General features: G+C 40.4%; 1 long non-coding RNA gene across 1 annotated transcript; it reads left to right on the top strand.

Moving 5' to 3' along the window:
* The first annotated feature begins 13,837 nt into the window (after positions 1–13,837).
* LOC128855706 (uncharacterized) lies at positions 13,838–14,854 on the top strand. Its single transcript, XR_008453757.1, has 2 exons — positions 13,838–14,074; positions 14,422–14,854. It is a non-coding gene; the product is annotated as an uncharacterized LOC128855706 (long non-coding RNA).
* The last annotated feature ends 8,161 nt before the right edge of the window (positions 14,855–23,015 follow it).

Below are 23,015 nucleotides of genomic sequence, written 5' to 3'. Positions count from 1 at the left end.
TTTTGATTTTTTCATTTTTACTTTTTTATTTTTATTTTTTTATTTATACTATTTTATTATTTTTTCTTTTATTTCTATTATTTTATTTTAAAATTTTTTATTTTTTTACCTATACTTTAGTTTATTTTTTCATTTTTTAGTTATTTTAGTTTTTTATTATTTTTTAATTTATCTTTTCATTACTTTTTATTTTAATATGACTATGAATAAGTTCGTGCGGTTTTTTTCGAAATTTGAAACTTTATTGACGTAAAATGGTTACAAATTTAATATTCAAAATATTGTCCATCGCTTACTACTACTTTTTCCCATCTTTCTGGCAATTCACGGATTCCCTTTGTCAAAAATTCGGTCGGTTTTGCCGCAATCCACGAATCGATCCATTTTTTGACTTCATCGTAATTACGGAAGTGCTGGTCAGCCAGGCCATGTTGCATCGATCGGAAGAGATAGTAATCGGATGGCGCAAGGTCTGGACTATACGGCGGGTGGGGTAGGACATCCCATTTGAGCGTTTCTAAGTATGTTTTGACCACTTGTGCAACATGTGGCCGAGCATTGTCATGTTGCAAAATAACTTTGTCGTGTCTATCGGCGTATTGCGGCCGTTTTTCTCGCAGTGCTCGGCTCAAACGCATCAATTGTCGTCGGTAGACATCCCCCGTAATCGTTTCATTCGGTTTCAGTAGCTCATAATACACAACACCCAGCTGGTCCCACCAGATACACAGCATAACCTTCAGGCCATGAATATTCTGCGCCGACGTCGATGTTGAAGCATGGCCAGGGTATCCATACGTTGCCCGACGTTTTGGATTGTCGTAATGGACCCACTTTTCATCGCCAGTCACAATTCGATGCAAAAAACCCTTTCTTTTGTGCCGTTGAAGCAGTTGTTCGCATGCCATAAAACGGCGTTCAACGTCTCTTGGCTTCAATTCATACGGCACCCAATGGCCTACCTTTCGGATCATTCCCATGGCTTTTAAACGTTTGGAAATGGTTGATTGATCAACTCCCAAAGTTTTTGCAACCTCTTCTTGCGTTTGAGCCGGATCTTGATCGAGCAATTCCTCCAATTCGGTATCCATGAACTTTGGCGGCGCACCCTCGCGTTCTTCGTCTTCCAAGCCAAAATCACCACTTTTAAAGCGTGCAAACCACTTCTGGCACGTTCGCTCAGATAGAGCATGCTCACCATAAACTTCCACCAAGATACGATGACTTTCGGCTGCTTTTTTCTTCATATTAAAATAATGAAGAAGAATTCCCCGCAAAAACACATTATTTGGCACGAAATTCGACATTTTCAAGTGTGGTAAAAATATTGTTGTTTACGCTTCAAATAAAAAACTTATACTGACGTTTGTGCCTTACGACAGTAGCTCTCCAATGAATGTTTGGAAATGTGGATCGATGGAATAATAATCAAGTTACGCCATCTGTTGTAAAACCGCACGAACTTATTCATAGTCCATTAAAAATAAAGAAATAAAAATTAAAAAGTAGAAATGAAGAAATAAGAATAAAAATAAAAAAATTAAAATAAAAATATTCAAATAAAAAAATATTAATAAAAAAATAAAAAAAACTAAAATAAAATAAAAATTAAATAATAAAAAAAAATAATGAAAAAAATAATAAAAGAAAATAAAAAAAAAATAAAACGAAATAAAAAAATTTAAAAATATATAAAAAATGAAAAAAGTAAAGTATAAAACAAAAAAAATAATAATAATAAAAATAATAATTTAAAAGAAATAATAAAAAAATAAAAAAATTAAATTATAAAAATAATAAAAAAATTAAAATTAAACAATTAAAAAATACTATAAAAAATAAATACTACTAAACTACATTGCACGCATAAATTGCCTAAACGCTGAATTTATGTAAAAATTAACAAAATAAATAATTAATAAATAATTGCCGTTTGAAAATATCGCATCAAAGGCAACACATACCAACACAAAATCAACACTAATAAAGTTTTATCAATATGAATCAATTAATTGTACTAATTACATACAAACTGCTGCGTATTATTATACAAAGCAATGAAATATACAAAGCGCATACACACATACACACACACACACATAAAAATTGTTGAAGTGACAAATGAAAAATATGACTATGAACTTGTTGACTGAACAAATGAATTGGGAGTTTTTAATAAAACGCATTTGAAAAGCAATAGCAAAAGGATTTATGTGAGTTTTTCTTACATTTATAGTTTTTTAAAAATGGGAGTAGAAGCATTGAGTGTGTAGACATACAGCCCGGGCCACTCGATGAGAGGCAATAACTTTTATGGAATAAAATGGCTATTAAGTTGTTAGGGGTAGTCAGAATTTTCAAAAAATAGATTTTTTTTTGCAGTTTCTTAAAGTATAGTATATTAAAAATATTGTGTGAAAATTTGAAGTGAATCCGATAAATACTTTTCGCGTTATTCAACAATAACCAAAGGGCGCTCGGGTGCTCAGGAGCAGAAAGCAAAACTTTAAAGGCGTTTTTCTCAAAACTATATTTTTTGAACTGGCTATCACTGAAACTTAAAAGCCGCTTGGTAGATTTCAATTTTATTTACATTGATTTTGAAAAAAAATAAAAAACTCAATTTCGTTTTTATTTTAAACAATTAATTGTCGGTTTCTGAAAAAATATTTCCTGAGGCCGCCATATTGTTAATTTTGAAAAAAAAAAAAACATCGATCAGGCACAATATTATCTATTCTCCCACAAATAAAAGACTAAAGGTGTGATATCGCACGATCTTGCTGGCCAATCCGCTGGTCCGGAACGCGACATAAATTGCTCACCGAAACGACGACGTAGTAAATCCATTGTTTCACGGACTATAGAGAAATAGTGCCGTTTTTTTCGAAACCAAATGTTGTGGAAATCACGAGCTTCAATTTCTGGCATCAACAAATTGTTTACCACGGCGCGATAGAGTTCGTCATTCACGGTTACTTTGGCGCTAAACTCGTCTTTGAGGAAATATGGACCGATGATTCCTCCTAGCCAATGGTAGTAATGGCTGTTCTGGAATGGCTTCGAGGTGACGTAGTCATGAAGCAAAAAGTGGGCTTCATCGCTGAACACCATAAGTTCAATACTGAAAAAAATATGTAAAGGGTGGTTAAACTTTAAGGGCCGATATTGAATGTAAACCACACCTAAACGTCAAGTTCTTTTCTGCATTTCATTTAACATTTTTCAATTTCAGATTCACTCAATTTGAACTATCGAAAGATACACAATCGAGCAACGCGTTAAAGTTATTCAGGCTTATTATTAAAACGGGCGTTCAAATAAAAATGCATATCGCGCATTTCGTGAAGAAAATCATCTTCAGTGATGAGGCACATTTTCACCTCAGTGGATTCGTCAATAAGCAGAATTGCCACATTTGGGCGAATGATAATCCAAGAGTGATTACCGAAAAACCAATGCACCCACAATGAGTGACTATTTGGTGCGCTTTATGGGAAGGCGGCATCATTGGGACGTATTTTTTTCAAAATGAGGCCGGTCAGGCAGTTACTGTGAATAGTGTTCGCTATCGTGAGATGATAACGAACTTTTTATGGCTCGAATTGGAAGATATGAATGTGGACGATATGTGGTTTCAACAGAACGGTGCCACTTGTCACACAGCTAATGAAACAATGGCTCTTTTGCGCGAAAAATTTGATGGCCGAATAATCTCACGTCGCGGCGATGTTAATTGGCCGCCAAGATCATGTGATTTGACACAGTTGAACTTCTTTCTTTGGGGTTATTTGAAAGAAAAGGTGTACGTCGATAAGCCAGCAACAATTCAAGACCTAAAGGATGAGATAATTCGGCACATTAACGGCATAGAACCTCAATTATGCCTCAGCGTCATCGAAAATTTCGACCATCGGATGGAGGTGTGCCGTCGAGGTCGCGGCGATCATTTGTCCCATATTTTGTTCCATGGTAATCTAGCATCCTTGAGTGAAACTAACTTATTTTTTGCACCATATTTTTGCCTACAGTTCTATTGAATACTTAATTTTCTTTGAAACGTATGAAAAAATCCAGAATGTTTACCTCTTCAGTTCTCCTCGAAAGCTTGAAGAAATAATTTTTTAATCCAAGTGGTATCCGAATGGATACAAACGCTCCGGCTCTGAAAGAATTCGATGCGGTACCAGAGGTAGCAGAGGGAAAGATCAGGTGATAAGCCTTAAAGACGATCCATCCCAAGGACGTTCAAAAACAACAACGACACCAGAAATCGTAGAAAAAATACTGGATATTGTATTAGAAAATCGTCGAGTGACCAAAGAGATTTAGTAGAGGCCCTATGCACTTCACTGGGCGGTGTAAGTAATTTTTGAACTAAAGCATTGGGTTTCAGAAAGCTGTGTGCTCAATGGGTGCCGCATTCGCTAACAAAGGAAGAAAAGCACATTCGAATGCCACTTTCTCAACAACATTTAGGGCGCAATAAAGTGGATTTTGTGCGTCGATTTATCACCAGGGATGAGACTTGGATCTATCATTATGATCTTAAATTCAAACAGGATGCTAAAGAGTGGGATGAACCTGTTTCTTCGGCTCCGAAAAGAGTTCGTTTCGAGAAATTGGTCAAGAAGGCTTATCAGTTTTTTTGGATGCGAAAGAAATTGTATTTGTGGATTACTTGCACACTGGTAAAGCAATAAATTCTGAATATTATTGTAATCTTTTAGACTTGCTGGAGGAAAAAATTCATGAAAAAATACCCAGTGGGGAAAAGAAAAAAATTATTTTTCATTAGAACAATGCACCGAGTCACAAGAGCATTTTGACAATGATTAAAATCTAAGAATTAAAGTTGGAATTTTTAAAGCATCCATCGTATTCACCACATTTGGCCCTTAGCCACTTTCATCTGTTTCCAGAATTTAAAAAAATTCATGCGTGAAAAGCGTTTTTCATCAAATGATGAGGACATAACAAGTGGCCTTGCAGATTATCAGTGTATTGATGTTGAGGGAGACTGTTATACCCTATGATCTGAAAGTACCGGGAATGTTTAAATAAAACAAAACAGAGTTAAATTTCAGGCAAATTTATTTTATCTCCTTCAAAATATGACCCGTCTGAAGCAACACACATGTGCCAACGTTTAACCCAGTCCTCCATGTATCCCTGGTGGGCTGATGAGGGGACTGCCTTCAGCTCCTTCGTCGCATTCTCTTTGATCTCCTCTATCGACTGAAATCTCCTTCCACGAAGCGGTAACTTCAACTTGAAATACAAAAAGAAGTCGCACGGGGCCTTATCAGGTGAATACGGTGTTTGCACGATGGCATTTACTTGGCGTTTGGTCAAATAATCCAGCACAATTCGGGCTCGGTGCGATGGCGCGTTATCATCATGCAAAATCCAAGAATTGTTTGGCCACATTTCCGGACAGCCAGGCAGACAGTAATGATCCGATGGCGCTAAAAAGTGACAGATGTCTGTCTTACAGTCCTACTAACATAAGAAAAATATGGATAGGTTCCCACGTGCGCGGTACGTTTAAATTAAACATTCCTGGTACTTTCTTATCATAGGGTATACGTACATAATTGGCGCTTACGCCCTTTTAGGGTGTTTGGCCGAGCTCCTCCTTCTATTTATGGCGTGCGTCTTGATGTTATTCCACAAGCCTAGGAGGGACCTACAGTTTTAAGCGGACTCCGAACGGCAGATATTTTTTATGAAGAGCTTTTTCATGGCATAAATACACTCGGAGGTTTGCCATTGCCTGTCGAGGGACGACCGCTATTAGAAATAACTTTCTTCCTTTCTGGTCGCTCATCAACGTCTTCAACGGATTAAAACGTCGACAAAGTGAAGGAAATGGTGCGTGAAACCATCATTTCAGTTTGACGGAAGTAGCTCGTGACCTTAGCGTGTCTCACGAATCAATTCGCAACATTTTACATCATCAATTGGGCATGAGACGCGTGGCTGCTCGACTCGTTCCAAGAGAGTTGAATTTCTTTCAAAAAATTCATCGGCAGAAGGTGGCTGAAGACATGCTTGAGCAAGTGAATTCGGACCCACCGCATATCCAGCGCATCATAACAGGTGATGAGCCATGGCTGTAAGAGTTTGACATGCAAACCAGTCAACAGGCGGGTGAACGGCGTCATCCACATGAGTCGAAACCCAAAAAACCACGTCAAAGTCGGTCAAAAGTGAAAGTCAAGCTACTCGTTCTCTTTGATTATCATGGTGTTGCGCACTCGGAATTCGTTCCAAATGGTTATGCGGTAAAGAAAGAATATTATTTGGATTATTTGGAAGTTATGCGACGTTTGAGAGAGAATGTGCCTAGGAAACGGCCCAATTTGTGGAAAGAAAACTCATGGATCTTGCTCGATGATAACGCACCGTCTCACAAGGCTCATATTGTGAACACCTTTTTGACCAAAAACTCGACAAATATCATCGAACTACCACCGTATTCACCGGATTTAGCCCCCTGTGCCTTTTTCCCTCTCCCAAAACGTAAATTGCCACTTCGCGGGCGCCGCTTTGAGTCGATGGAGGCCATTAAGGGGAATTCGCTGAAGAAACTGAAGAAGATCGCTTCAAAAGCTTTTAAAAGATGCTTTGATGACTGGACTAATCGTTGGCAATGTGTATTGCCTCGAGTGGAGCCTACTTTGAAGGCGACAAAATAAATTTTGATGATTAAACAATTATTTTGCGTTTCATTGAATAATTCCCAGTACTTTTTTGACAAAATGTAAGTAACATTTTTAAACAATAAAAGCTTTTTATAACAAAATTTTCTTAAGTCAATTTGATTTAAACAATTTTTTTTTTGCCATCATATTAAGTTTAGTCCCATTCGCTAATACTGCAAAATACCTAGGTATTACCCTAGATGCGAAGTTGCGATGGAAAGAGCATATAAAAATAAAACGAAATGAGCTTAACATCAGGCTAAACAAAATGAACTGGCTAATTGGATGGAAATCGCATTTATCCATATATAACAAATTATTGCTCTATAAACAAACATTAAAACCATTATGGGCCTATGGTGCACAGCTTTGGGGTTGCGCCAGTGAAGAAAATATCAATGTAATACAACGCTTTCAAAACAAAGTGCTATGAATCATCGTTAAAGCACCCTGGTACGTCAGAAATGCTGATATTCATCGGGACCTTAAAGTTAACACTGTAACTGAAGAAATTAAGAAAATAGCAGAAGCGCACCAAATCCGACTTCAAGGGCATGTAAACGAAGAAGCTAGGAGCATCCTTAGTAACCCGTGCCCAGTTCGAAGATTAAAGAGGAAAAAACCACATGAACTTGCTGGCTATTAACAGAAAATAAGAAATATCGTTTATAATTTCTTTTTATCAATTGTAATTTATTTTCGAATCAAACTGCACGTTAGTTTCTGAACTAGTTGTAGTGTAATTAAACATTGTAATTTACTTATTATGTTTGAAATAAAAAAAAAAAAAAAAAACTATTAAGTTTAGCAGTTTTGCTTTTAAATTCGTATTTATTTACATATTATTACCATCAAATGCACGTATGCAAGAAATTTATCTGAAGAAAAAAAAATTGTTTTTCGAGAGGGAATTGGAGAGCTGAATGTGCGAGCTTTCAACGCTTCACACACATTTTCACACGCTATTTTTATTTTTTTGCTGTAAACTTTTAAAGATGGAATTAATTAAAATGCCATATTCGTGTCCAGATGGAGAGGTTTTCGTAAGTGCACTTATGGCTTTCATGAATTCTTGACTGGTAAATTGTAGGATGCATGCCTGAGCATACGATTTGGAAATAACTGCGACTACGTGCAGGATATGGAAGCGCGCAGGATAACGCGCCGAAGTGGTGAACGACAGAAATAGAACAGGAAAGTGGAGCATTTACATAAATATCTTATGAACAAAAGTCTTGCCTTTGCCAATGCGGCTGTTGTTTGTGTTGTTGGCATAGCCAAATTTAACGTGCTCAGTGAAACTGAAAGACGTAGCGAAAAGCATTCGAGCAAAAATTAAAAATCATGCCAACGCTAAAGCTGGTGCGCAACAGCAGTGATGTCAGCACGGCAGGATGGGCTTACGAGTATGTCATATCGGTGGGATATCTGAAATTGGCAAGCGAAACCAAGCAAATGGCCAGCCAGTCAGGCAGCAAAGCGGCCGTTAGAATTGGTAGCGCGAATGGCACATTTCGCCGCTGGGGGGTGTGCAGAATCAAAGCCATTGCTGATGGCGCCGCGGTCGTGCGTTGAGCAGCAGCGACTGACATAGCCTGAGTGTGTTATGTGCTTTGCTGCTGGCTGGCTGGCGTAGGCAGGGTGGGCATGCAGGCAGGCAGGCTGACTGGCAATTTAGCTGGGCTTGACACAGCTTTGCGAGGCGCGCTGGATGCCCGAATGGCTGGCTGCTTGACAACTCATTTCGTCGTTAATGCACTGGCATGCCGATAAAACGTGTTGGATGGCCAAAATTCCATAAAAGTGTCGAAAAATTCTAAATGGCACATTTCCCATTGCCAACGAGCGCAAGTCCTATGGCAACAACAAGCACAAGAACATGCCTCATTCCATTTGGCATGCAGCAGTAAACGCAGCAGTGGGGGATAGCAGTTGGCTTGAGGACAATGGAAATCACGCTTGACTCATGTCGGTTGGTGCTCGATGGCTGCTGCCCTCCCTGCCTTGACTGATGGTCCGATGGGGTGGTGCGCGCCGAAGTGTGGAATTCAATGATGCGCTCATGAATTCCCTTGCAACAAATTCTCTTTTGTAGCATTATTGTGGTAGTTGTTGTTATTGTTGTTGTTGTTGCTTTGCATACACGCTGACGAAAAGCCGAAAAATGTGTGCGAACAAATTCAAATTCACACATACATAAGCATACGCACATGTGTGGCTGTGTATGTGTCTACGAATGAGTTGTCAATCCGACCACAGCGAAAATCAGCAGCAGCGCCTGCACCATTACCCCTCACTGCACTCACACACGCAGACGACAGTGCAAGAATTAAGTTGTGCTGCTGTCGCCGTTCGTTGTCATTCACTTCGTTAATGTTAACACACAAGCTAAATCCGCGCCGCAAAGTAGGCTGCAAGGACTTTTGCTTTGACTCTGTTCTCGCAGCTGCCTCTGCTCCGGCTTCTACATCAACCGCAATGACAGCTGCTGCGTGGTGATAGCCCGACTGTCGCTGTTGGCAGTGGGTTCAGAGAGCGCGTTTAAAAGAGAATTGAAAATTTTCCACGGTTCAGCAAAGGTGACCAGCTAATAGTTAAAAGGTTCTTCCTTTTTGGGAAGCGTTCATTTAATGGTGCAGTAAATTGCATGGCATGCCTATTAAGATAGTTCAGAGTACACCAGTGATGAGTCTACGATGGGCAGAGTGTCGCAACTGCTGTGAGGCGCTGTTCGCAACAGAATACAACAACATAGCGTTTGGGGACGTGCACGCAAAGCGAAAATCGATTTTGGTTGCGCCTACTTCTTCGTGCTTTTAGCGCTGCTTCGCCTTTCGTCTGGTGGTGGGTATGCATGTGTGCCTCCATATAGTGGGCTGGTTCTTGTTTTTGTTGGTTAGTTGCTGTTTTGAATTATTGTCGGGTGGTGTGGGTTAACTGTGTTAAAATGTCCTCTACTCATAGATAACTAATGTTGAGGGCTGGTAGGCGGGTTTGTATAAGAGTAGAGACATACGGAACTTTCGAGACAATAAGGAAAATTTTAACGCATGCGCAGTTGTTTACGAGATTAATGAATGCTAAAACACACTGGAAATAAAATAAAATAAATAAATAAAATACAAAAATTAAATAAATAAATAAAAATTAACTAATAAAATGAATAAATAAAATAAATAAATAAAAAATAAAGAAATAAAAATTAATTAATAAAATAAATAAAAAATTAAATAATAAATTAATGAACTTCCGGATAGCCTCGCTTATGTCTGCCCGCCTTGAGAGGTTCTTCCAATTTTAAAACATTCAGAAGGAATCTGGAGTCTAGGCATCTGGTCACCCCTAGTGGTATCTCAAAATTTTTTGTTTCAACAGCTGCCAAAGTTACCAATGACATCCAGCTGTCAAAATATTCAGAAGAAATACTGAATCTGGAATCTAGGAATCTGGTCACCCTTATTGGGTTTTCAAAATTTTTTGTTACAACAGCTGTCAAAGTCTGGAATCAAGAAATCTGGTCACTCTTATTGGTTTTTCAAAATTTTTTGTTACAGCAGCTGTCAAAGTTACCAATGACATCCAGCTGTCAAAATATTCAGAAGAAATATGGAATCTGGAATCTAGGAATCTGGTCACCCTTAATGGTTTTTAAAATTTTTTTGTTACAGTAGCTGTCAAAGTAACCAATGACATCCAGTTGTCAAAATATTCCGAAGGAATCTGAAATCTAGGAATCTGGTCACCCTGAATGGTTTCTCAAAATTTTTTGTTGCAGCAGCAGTCAAAGTTACCAATGACATTTAAAGGTTTTGCCATTTCCCCAAATTATAAAAAGATATTCAAGCAGGTTCGGTAATTCACATCAAAGTGAATCTCATTGAAATTTTCTGGCATTTGCATTCAAATTCATATGGAAGTGAATTCCAGAACCTGCTTGATTGGCGAAATTCCGGCTCGGTTTACTTGTAAATACGGATATCCGGATTTTGGATATTGGACCGAACAGAAACGTTATTGCCCGACCAACTTGTGTTTGGCCGAGCTCCTCCGCCAATTTGTGGGCTGCGTCTTGATGTTTTCTACAAATGGAGGAACCTACGGGCTTACGTCGCCTCCGAACGGCACACGGTTTTTTTATTAGGAGCTTTTCCATGATGATTTTGTCTGAGAGGCAAATAATTTTCTAGAATGTGCTAACCCTCTAGCGGCCTTCAAAATATCTTTCTATTCGGACTTTCTAAAAACGGGACCAAAACGTCCCTTTCCTGTGAGAGCTAATGGGTTAAAATGTTCTACAAAATTATTTCTCGTAAAATTATAAGTTGTTAAATTTCGCTCCGATGTGTATTTTGCGATTTTGGCCGAGCTTAACAAAGCGCCTTGGAGACACCAAGTGAAGCCAAGTCTTTCTGCACCTGATCTTTCCAACGCAGAAGAGGCCTCCCTTTTCCTCTGCTACCACCAGCTAGTACCGTATCGAATACGAAACGCCGCAGCGTTTGTATCCATTCGGATGACATGACTCAGCCAACGTAGCCGTTGGATCTTTATTTGCTGCGCTATGTCTATGTCGTCTTAAGGTTCATACAGCTAATCGTTCCGTCTCCTGCGATATTCACTATCGCCAACGTGCAAAGGTCCAAAAATCATGCGCAGAGTCTTTCTCTCTAACACTTCGGGCGTCGCTTCATCGGATGTTGTCATCGTCCACACTTCTGCGCCATACATTAGGAGGGACATGATGAGAGTCTTGTAGAGTGTTAGTTTTGTTCGCCGAGAGAGGACTTTAATGATCAGTTGCCTATTTAGTCCAAAGTAGCACTTGTTAGCAAGAGAAATTTTTCATTGGATTTTTAGGCTGACATTAATATCGGTATTAATCCTGATTCCTAAATAAACGAAGTCTCTTACAACCTCGAAGTCATAACTGCCAACAGTGACGTGGGTGTCGATACGCGAGTACGCCGACTGTTTGTTTGATGACAGAATGTACTTCGTTTTTTCCTCCATTCGCTTTGCCTCTTTATCAAGCTTTGAGGACGGTTTTGGGTGTAGAAGTCCACGCAAGTGGGGAAAGTCCCTGATTGCCATTCACTTGGGAGTGGTCAGCACCATTCTTCAGCATACGGTCCAAGCAGATCACAACTCCGGGCTACACCCAAGTATCCTCTGGGTAGCTCCTTAACATCCGTTTGAGAGCGAGCTAATGTGGGAAGGCGAAGTATCCCAGTATATCTGGTTGTGCGCTGGGTTTGAGACTCACCACGTAAAAATTTCCCCAATGACAAACCATCCAAAGCATCGGATAAGAACTGCTAACTCGTTTTTCATTTATTTAAAAAAACCTTTGGGCAAAATATTGCAAATTTAAAATAGTCACAGCAAAGAAATTTTACCAAACAATGCAAAACTATTTTGAGGTTTTACCAAATGCAGCTAGGTCTTTCATCCAGGGTTCGCATCATTCCGCCCAGACGATGAGCCTCAAATTGTTACAAAATGTATAGGTACGCAACTAAGTTCCCGCTGTTTTTTAGATGAAAATACAACTTTATTCTGAAAAAATGGTTACAAGTGAATCATTGAAAGTATTGCCCATCGTTGGCTACTACTTTTTTCCATCTTTCTGGTAGATCTCGTATACCGTCGCGGTAAAACTGTTCATCTTTTGAGGCTATCCACGGATCAAGCCATTTTTTGATGTCTTCGCATGAATGATCGGACAAGTGATGATCGAACGGAACAAGTGATAATCGGACGGCGCAATATCTGGACATAATGACAGGTGGGGTAGGGTAGGGTAAGGTAGGTAGGCAACGTGAGCCCGAGCGTTGTCATGCTGTAGAATCACTTTTTCATGCCTCTCCCCGTATTGCGGCCGCGCAGTGCCTTCTCGCGCAGTGCTCAGCGCAATCGCATCAATTGAAGTCGATATCGATCCCCAGTGATGGTTCCGCTTGGTTTTAACAGTTCATAATAAATAACACCAACTTGGTCCTACCAAATACATAGCATAACCTTCGCAGCGTGAACATTCGGCCGAGGCGACGATGTAAAAGAGTGAACGGGCAGTCCCCATGACTTTCTTTTCTTTGGTAATGAATCTTCTTTGCTGTAATGAATCCACGATGCGATGAAGAAAACCCTTCCTTTTTTGCCGCTGGAGCAGTTGTTCACAGGCGAAAAAACGAAAAAACGACGTTCAACATCCCTTGGTTTTAACTCATAAGGAACCCAAGCCCCCTATTTCTGAATCATTCTCAAAGCATGCAGTCGCTTGGAAATGGATTGGCGGCTAACTCCTAATACTGAGGCAAGCTCTTTTGACACGGATCCTCATTGAGCAATGCCTCCAATTCAGCGTCTTCGAAGGTTTTTGGCCCTCCTTCACGCGGCCGGTTGTCAACATTAAAATCACTGTCTTTGAAGTGACAGAACCAATCTCGGCACGTTTTTTTACTTAAAGCAGCATCTCCATAAACTTTTTATAGCTCTCGATGCGCTTCAGCCGCCTTTTTTTTCGAATGAAAGAGGAAAATCAACACTTCCCGCAAATGACGATTATTCGGCACAAAATCAGACATTTTCTCAAAACCAAAAGTATAAGATACCAAAACAAAATCACTAATATGTCGAAGCGGTTTGTTTACCATATGTCTAAGCTTGGTTTATGACGTTTAGGTTATGTTAGAATCGACTAGCAAACACTGCTGGCGGCATCTGTTGACAAACAGCGGGAACTTAGTTGCGCACCTAATATGTGAAGACCGAATTATACAATATTTAGTTAGAAAAACTGAATTTCCTTCAAGCTTAAGCCAGTTACGAGTTTCCAACTAATAGATATTTTGATTGAATAGAATTGAAGGCGGTATATATTCCAATTCCGAAATAGCCCCTCCAAATTTCCACACGACCACTATTTACGATTTATTGACAACTCAAAAAATACCGACTCTCACTGCATTCGAAGAGAATGAATGTAACGGCCATGTAATCACCATAGTCGCCAACACCACCAAAAATTGCACTAATGTGCTCTCATTCGCACCCCGCATGCGTCGCACAGCCAACAATTCTGCCCGAGTCGCGACTAAGCGCACATCAATGATATTTGTGCATTTCAACAGGGACAAACTAATTCAGTTTACATTCGGACGCGGCGGTGGCTAAAAGTGTTGAAATTTGTTAAGCGGATGAAAAGGATTTTCCACATACAATAAACAGCGCAGCATAGCAGAGCAGAAAGAACCCAACAAAGTGCTGAGTCTCAATACGTTTGTATGTGCGTTCGTGTTAAATACAACAACAAGACAGCGTGCTAGTGTGCTAGTGGTAGTGTGCGGCAATACGAACTAAACTAAATAGTAATACAGAAAAAAGCAGCACACGCACACACACACACATGCATACTTATGTACAGATCTATAAGAGCAAGCGAAATTAGAGAAAGATTTCGAATTTGCTATTGACTGTAGCTCCAAGTGAAACTGTAACCTGTGTGTGAAGTGAATGCGAATGCGGGTGGAGCGAAAAAAAAAAGCGCAAGTATGAGTATTTTCGCTCGTCCTTCCAGCAGTTGCAGTGGTAGTCGTGCCTGTATTGTATGCATGCGTATGTGTGTGTGTGCTGGTTTTTTTCTGCCTTCGCAGACAATAACAAATATGAATGAAATTTACAAGCGTAATTATATGGAATAAAAATCTCATTATAGCGACGCACTGCCAAGAGAAACAGTGAAAATTCAATAAAATTTGAAATTCTTACGGTGTGCGCACATAATTTGGGCGCTTCAAAGGAAACGGATATTGCAAACGTAAATTACCCGGGTCATTAAGGCACTTGTCAGTGGAGAACGTCAAGGCAATAAGAAAAATCCACCACGAGAAGAGAAATACTTAAAAAATAACATAACAACAAAGGAAAGAAAGTAAAAAAGAAAAACAAAACCAAAAAACAAAAAACTTGTGTGTGCAATTGTTTCGCTTATTCGTTGTTGTTGTAAAGCGTTGAAAAAATGAGGTGTTTACTTTTGATCGCAACCATTTGTCTGGTGTTGATGTCATCCGGTCTGAGCGGCGCTAATGCCAAGAAGAAGAAATACGTAGGCGAAAATGGTGGCGATTTCGAGTTTATCGATGAGGTAAGTACAGAATGAGTGCGTGAGGAAGGAGATGGAGGAGAAGATGGAGAAAAGAAGAGTAAGGAAAAAAAGAAGAAGCAGAATAGGAATAAGAAAAAGAAAATGAGGGGGACAACGCTGGAGGAGGCACACAGTACGAATAAGTATAACTGTGCTGACGAAAGTAAATATTAAGCAAATGTCAGTTAATTAGTGGTGTAGCCAATTTTCACTCTGCTCAGCGCTGCGTATGCGTAACATCCAGCGCGTGTTTTTTTGCTAATAAAATTCTTCTATAAGTAAATAAGCCGCTCAATACGATTGTGTAAGTATTTTTATGTTTGAGGAAGTAAATGTTTAGCAAATACGTGAACATGGCATGACTACTGCTTAAGAGGGTGGGTCAATAAGTGCCTTAAAAATGAAATGAGGAAGAGGCTAATGGGTAAAAAAAAAGTTTGAAAAACTAACATGGAAACTGCATATCATTAACGAAAGAAATGAAATTAAGTATAAGTACCGGCAATTAATAAGGTGCTTTTAAACAAAACGAAATAAAAGCATGGGGAATAGCTAAAAACATGAAAACGAGCAAATGCGGAAAATAGTTTCGGCGGCAAAGAGCAGGAAAAGATTACAACGACTTACACCGACTGAATTAACAAAACAAACTGCAGTGTAAAAAGAAAAAAAAATGAGTGTAACAAAAAAACTTTCCTTACATTGGGAAAAGAGTATATGATCGGGTCCGGCACTCGAAGTGTAGCCAATTAAAATAGCCATAAATTTAGTTTGGAATATTACTTTTATTCGATTTAAAGTAAAAAATGTGTGAAAATAATACAAAATTAAGAATCAATTTACTTTTGCCCGAAATGACAAACTTTTGCCTTGACTATGGCCTTGGCGGCCGCCGTAGCCGAATGGGTTGGTGCGTGACTACCATTCGGAATTCACAGAGAGAACGTAGGTTCGAATCTCGGTGAAACACCAAATTAAGAAAAACATTTTTCTAATAGCGGTCGCCCCTCGGCAGGTAATGGCAAACCTCCGCGTGTATTTCTGCCATGAAAAAGCTCCTCATAAAAATATCTGCCGTTCGGAGTCGGCTTGAAACTGTAGGTCTCTTCATTTATGGAACAACATCAAGACGAACATCACAAATAGGACGAGGAGCTCGGCCAAACACCCAAAAAGGGTGTACGCGCCAATTATGTATATATATATATATATATGGCCTTGAGATGGTCCAGAAACGAATCGCAAGCTACCCGAATGTGACTAGCAAGTAATTTGGCCCACTCACGGACCATGGCTTTTTTCAGCGCCTTGAAACTAGTGAATATTTTAGTTCGGACTTTACACTCCCAAATGGCCCAAAGAGAATAATCCATCGGATTCGTGTGTGAGGAATTTGAGAGCCATTGGGTGGACGTTATGAAGTTCGGAACGTTGTTTTTTAGCCATTCTTGGTTCACTCGAGCTTTGTGAAACGGTGCGGAGTCCTGTGAAAACATTCATGGTCTGCCACCGAAATGTTTGCCTGCTCATGGCTTCAAAGCAACCTCCAGAATACTTTCCCGATAATATTTTGCATTTACCTTGACACTAGGCCCCGATGAAAACGGTTGAAGATCGCCCATCTGCGGTTACAGCGGCCCAGCGACCTGTGGCGGGTGCTGCCTCCTGGTGGCCAATCGATGGCTCAAATTCTCGTATAAACGATCGGTCAAATCAACCCTATCGTTTTGGGAGTTTTCGAATTGCTCAATTTGAAAATTTTCTCGTCAGAAAACACAACTTTCGGAAACTGACCGCTTTCGACCAAGCGAAGCAACTACTTCGCCCTCTCAAGTCTGACTTGTTGCTGCTTTGGTATGAGATCATGCGCCTTTTGGATCTTGAGATGCAATATTTTGATTACATGCAAGTTGAGAATAGTCTCCAGCTCGGAGTGTTTGAGTGCGCATAAATTCTTTTTGTAACGCTGACTCTCTCTTTGAAGAGGTACTCATAGATAGCGAAGAACTTTTGACATACACGTCTTTAGCCTCTTTTGTGTAGCAGTCACCGGAGAGAAAAAAACTCGTGCAAGTTGTCAAATATTGTCAATTGCGATCAGCCTGGGCGCTCTTCACTCACCGATCGTTCCATATACCAAAGTAGATTGTATACACCATTTAAGGCTTGATGATCACAATTGGGCGGCCAGAATATGCATACCTCAGTAGTAAAGTTGCCCCGAGTGGTGGAATGAATGTAGACATACGCTCCCGAAGGGAGAAGGCCATAGGGGGATTCGGGATGTTGTACCCTGTATGGCGGAACAACAACCTGAGTTCCAGTTTAAAGGTTAGACTCTTCAAGTCAAGTGCGCTGCCGGTACTACTGTACAGCGGCCCTACCTGGGAAATCACCACCGCTATAAACAATCAAGTTTTTGTCAACCGCTGTCTAAGGATTATATTCAGAATTTTCTGGCGAAAAATAATGCCAAACAATCAATTGCTCGAAAAAGTAAACATGGAGGCGCTAGACATTTGGATTAGAAGACAGAGATGGAAGTGGATTGGTCGCACTTTACGCAAAGAAGATGACAACATAGCGAAGAAGGCAATGCAATAAAACCCACTCACAACGAGAGGAAGAGCGCCTGGCAGGCCAAGCGAAACCTGGAAAAGAACTGTGGATCGCGAGACGGCTCAACTCGGGTTAAGCTGGGAGCAGGTGAGGGCGTTATTCAAAAATCGGACGAGATGACGCATAGGTGTAGTTGGTGCCCCATATCTTGCTAGGAATTCACGGAAATAATGATGATGATGACTCACTCTTAGTATTAAAATCACTGCGAAATTGCGTAAACTAGAGATGGATGATTCTAATCGTTGTTTGAGAGTTGCCATACGACTTTTTTCGAGTTTTGGTTTCGATTTTTCATAGTTCACTATTTTTTATATTTACAAAATTCCTTAATAATATTTGCACTAATTAATTTCTTATTTTTATTAAGAACGGATAGAGCATTAAAAAAAAAAAAGGATTTTTTCTTATATAGGCATTTTTTTATATCCTTGTTTACTCTGCTCGGGAGCATAGCACGTCGACATGACTCTCCCATCGTACACGGTTCTGGGCTGTTGTTTTTGCGCCATCTCATGTGATGTCAGCATCTGTTAACTCGAGCAACATCGACTTGCTCCAAGTAATCTTTGGCCGACCGCGACATCTGCTCTCTTTCGAGTTCTAGTACAGTGCCATTCTCGTGATGCTATCTGGTGGTTTTCTAAGCGTGTGACCTATCCATCGCCACTTACTGCGTTTCTTTTGCTATAGGATGGGCTCCTCAGTCGTTGATCTCCACAGCTCGTGGCTGCTGATGATGTTCAGCCAGAATATTCTACAGATGATGCGAGGCATTTGTTGACGAAAGATTCTAGCCTCTGGGTGATGGTGTTAGAGACCAGCCATGGTTTACTTCCGTACAACAGTACTGACTTCACGCATGAGCCGAATATTTGTAGTTTAGTGCACCTGGAGATTTGCGAAGTCGCCCATACTGAATGTATTCGCCCAAACGCCACCCTTACTTTGTTTGTTGCCAACTGCAGTCATCTTCATCAGCTCAGCCGTCTGTCGTGATAGTGCAGCCGAAGTAGCAAAAGCTTTCGACAAACTCAACCGGGCCACCGTCACCTATTATATGTCTCGCTTTATAGTGGCTGTCTCTCATAGTCTTTGCCTTGGCGATGTTGCCCTCCAGTCCCATAGTGCGTGCCAGCATGACTAGTCTGTCCGCCTTGGCTTGTGTGTCAGTGAATTTGTGAGAGAGGAGGCAAATATCATCGACGAAGTCCAGGTCTTCAAGTTGTCTGGTGAAACTCCATACGATGCCTCTTTTGTGTAGGGTCAATTGGCTCATAACATCGTCTAGGACGTTGGCGGAGAGAAGCGGCGACAGGGGCAATCTTGACTTACGCCTGTGTTGGTGGTGAATGGATCGCTGATGTTGCCATTGTGAAGCACTGTTAGTTCGGAGTTCTCGTAATGGGCTCTGATGAGACGGATTATCTTATTGGGAACGTGCTTCGGTATCGGTAATATTAATAATAATTTTGCATCTGCAGTGTGCCCATGGCCGACAATTCGATCTAAAAGAGCCTTTCTGTCCCACTAAAAGTTTTAGAAGTAGTTAATGCTAGCCCTATTGACTGGCAGTACTACCTTAAATGATTTAAATTAGTTTCAAGTTAACCTAGATGTTCCCTGCCTTACGTTAGGAATTGATTGAAAGGCAAACTCTTTCAGTAAATTTTCCGCCTTGCGGAGAAAATTTCGAAGCCTAGGCAGCAATCAGCAATAGGAGCATTCTTGTGATCATTCGGATCCATTTGATCTCGATGAAAGAGGTGCAGTCTTGTCTTTTCTAGAGCATTACAGTTGCACAAGATATGCTCTGTGGTTTCATCATATTTCAGGCTCAGTCTACACTCTGTCTCATTCCCAATGTGAACTTTTGAGAGACGGTAATTTAAGTAATATTCTCATCCTAAACTCGTCAGAAGACCAACTAGTTTCCCTCAGTCTCCTTTCCGCATATTATGTAGTTCCCTTTTTTAGGTAAAAGGTCTTATAAGTTTTTTTGCTTAATGGAGTTCTTGTGTGATTTCCCAATGGGACATTTTTTCATTATAGTCCCAACTATTTACCGTGCATTTAGGTTCTGCCCAGTTGATATCAAAGTATGGATAATCTTTATGGGCAATGGAAAACTTTGAGCCATAGAAAGCAGTCGGCCCAGATGGGATATTTGTTGTTATGCTGTGGAATACTCGAGAAACGACGATTCCGTGGTTAGGTGGTCAGTAGCACAGTCAAACGCTCTGTAAAAAGGAAGCTCCACATGGGGAAGCTTTAACCCTTCTGCTGTGGTTATTAGTTGTCAACAACATCCTTTCCAAGTTCGAGTGAAAGGTAATTAAGGCAGTGGCGTATCCGGATGACGTCGTGATCATAGTTTTAGGAATATTTCCATCAATAATCAACGAGGTCATGGAGCGAGCACTTGGATTACTCAGCAACTGAGCCACAGACTGTGGTTTACCCGAGTAAAACTGCATTTCAGCCTAAAAAACGCTAGGAAATTTGTACATTTGCCGTTCGGAGAGCTTCGTGTTTGGACCATGGATTCCAGCACCGCATTCAGTATTTGTTTTCGCGCTGTCTGTGAAATACTCGAGTCTTCTGGCATAGAACCGGTCGATAGTTGTCCATAGTGATAGTTCTTTACTGCATATATGCATGTAACTCCGACTCGTTCGAGTAATGCAGAACGGAATGCTCGTAGACGCGCTCGCCTGTCTGTTTTAAATGACTCTCGTAACCAAACTCCTTAGCGGATAAGTTAGAAAATTTGTATGCTTTTTAGTAAAGATCCAGGGCAGTGACATATGAACATAGAGAGAAATGAAATTGCTGATGAGCTTGGCAAGAAGCGGACTGAATTAGTCTCAGAGATCTTCTGTCCAGACATCGGCATCCCTGTTGACTGTTGTTAAAGGGGAATTGCACAACTTATTTATCAGGCAAGCGCAGAAAAGATGAAGCTCCATTTGTTCTTTCTCCTTTCTTTCATTTCTTCGTGTGCTATTTCGAAAACACTTTGGCCACAGCTCAATAAACGCAGGACACAGATAGTTCTGGAGACTCCATGCCATTCAATTTCCAAACTTGTAGCTGTGTTTATCGTTCATTGGATGATAGGCATACGCGCGGTAAAGCTAAGTTTACCATTTAATTGCCATTGTAGAAGCTGTGGGGGGCTTTCAGAGAAGGAGACCGTTGAGCACTTTCTTTGTAAATGACCGGGTTTGGCAGCTAGGCAATTAGGGTCATGGTTGCTCTTTTCATGGACAGCCTGGGGCAGTGCGCTAGTCTAAGTCCCATCCATCTTCTTCATTATATCAATAGCTTTGACTGGCTGTGGATATCTGCCTGTTGTATCATAGATCTGAAAATGGTATCAAAACGGCGCCTTAGTGCTACTTAAGGAGTGTCAGACTGGTACTTCAACCGTTTCACCTGCCTTCACTTATCTTAATAAGAAAAAAAGTAAGGGATTTGAGTTGGCAGTACCTTACGCTCTCATTTTCATGGACTTATTGACCCGCCTCTAGTAGACATGTTGCCAGTTTTCTAACCTTCTTCTTTGCTTAATCTCTCTACGTTTTCGGATTACATATCTGCGCCTATGCTATACACCATATACGCACACATACACATATATGCGTGCCCACTTTTTACACACCTACTCATCGGTGGTAATTTTTTTCTTATTCCTATTTTTCTTGACAATTTTTCCGGTTTCGTTTTTTCACCTTTACGCTTCACTTAACGTCTTTCGTCTGCTTTAGCTTTTGCCAATTACTCGCCAAATCCGATTTGTTGTCGGCGACGTTAGTGGTGGCATTATTGTTGTGCCTGTTCTTTTATGTGGTATTAAGCGCGCTCTACTAATAGGTCTATTTATAAGTTCGTGCGGTTTTACAACAGATGGCGTAACTTGATTATTATTCCATCGATCCACATTTCCAAACATTCATTGGAGAGCTACTGTCGTAAGGCACAAACGTCAGTATAAGTTTTTTATTTGAAGCGTAAACAACAATATTTTTACCACACTTGAAAATGTCGAATTTCGTGCCAAATAATGTGTTTTTGCGGGGAATTCTTCTTCATTATTTTAATATGAAGAAAAAAGCAGCCGAAAGTCATCGTATCTTGGTGGAAGTTTATGGTGAGCATGCTCTATCTGAGCGAACGTGCCAGAAGTGGTTTGCACGCTTTAAAAGTGGTGATTTTGGCTTGGAAGACGAAGAACGCGAGGGTGCGCCGCCAAAGTTCATGGATACCGAATTGGAGGAATTGCTCGATCAAGATCCGGCTCAAACGCAAGAAGAGGTTGCAAAAACTTTGGGAGTTGATCAATCAACCATTTCCAAACGTTTAAAAGCCATGGGAATGATCCGAAAGGTAGGCCATTGGGTGCCGTATGAATTGAAGCCAAGAGACGTTGAACGCCGTTTTATGGCATGCGAACAACTGCTTCAACGGCACAAAAGAAAGGGTTTTTTGCATCGAATTGTGACTGGCGATGAAAAGTGGGTCCATTACGACAATCCAAAACGTCGGGCAACGTATGGATACCCTGGCCATGCTTCAACATCGACGTCGGCGCAGAATATTCATGGCCTGAAGGTTATGCTGTGTATCTGGTGGGACCAGCTGGGTGTTGTGTATTATGAGCTACTGAAACCGAATGAAACGATTACGGGGGATGTCTACCGACGACAATTGATGCGTTTGAGCCGAGCACTGCGAGAAAAACGGCCGCAATACGCCGATAGACACGACAAAGTTATTTTGCAACATGACAATGCTCGGCCACATGTTGCACAAGTGGTCAAAACATACTTAGAAACGCTCAAATGGGATGTCCTACCCCACCCGCTGTATAGTCCAGACCTTGCGCCATCCGATTACTATCTCTTCCGATCGATGCAACATGGCCTGGCTGACCAGCACTTCCGTAATTACGATGAAGTCAAAAAATGGATCGATTCGTGGATTGCGGCAAAACCGACCGAATTTTTCACAAAGGGAATCCGTGAATTGCCAGAAAGATGGGAAAAAGTAGTAGTAAGCGATGGACAATATTTTGAATATTAAATTTGTAACCATTTTACGTCAATAAAGTTTCAAATTTCGAAAAAAAACCGCACGAACTTATTCATAGTCCTATTAATTCACACCCATAACTCACACCAATAACTCACACCTATAACTCACAAAAACACAAAAATCGCATACAGTTTCACAATACAACCAAGTGTGTTTTTGTGCATACATTTAGGGTGTGGACGCACATACTCGTTCATATGCAAGTAAAAGTGTTTTTTATGTAGTAGTGTTTAATGTCTGGCTAGTGCAGCGGCTATTACTGAGCGCTCGGTTAATGGTCAGTCAGCTCGTTCAGGTGTCAATTGAGTTGATGTGGGTATTAGAGTGGTTTTTACGGGAGTTTTATCTACACCAACACCAGTGCTTAAACTCATGTATGTGTGGGTGTATAATTATTACATTGTATGTCTTTACGGTATATTCTCAGCTGAGTAAAGCACACATAAATC

Source organism: Anastrepha ludens, chromosome 2, assembly GCF_028408465.1.
Source record: "Anastrepha ludens isolate Willacy chromosome 2, idAnaLude1.1, whole genome shotgun sequence".
In the NCBI taxonomy this organism is placed as follows: domain Eukaryota; kingdom Metazoa; phylum Arthropoda; class Insecta; order Diptera; family Tephritidae; genus Anastrepha; species Anastrepha ludens.
Note: the sequence above shows the minus strand (reverse complement) of the source record. Positions and strands in the feature narration are given on the sequence as shown.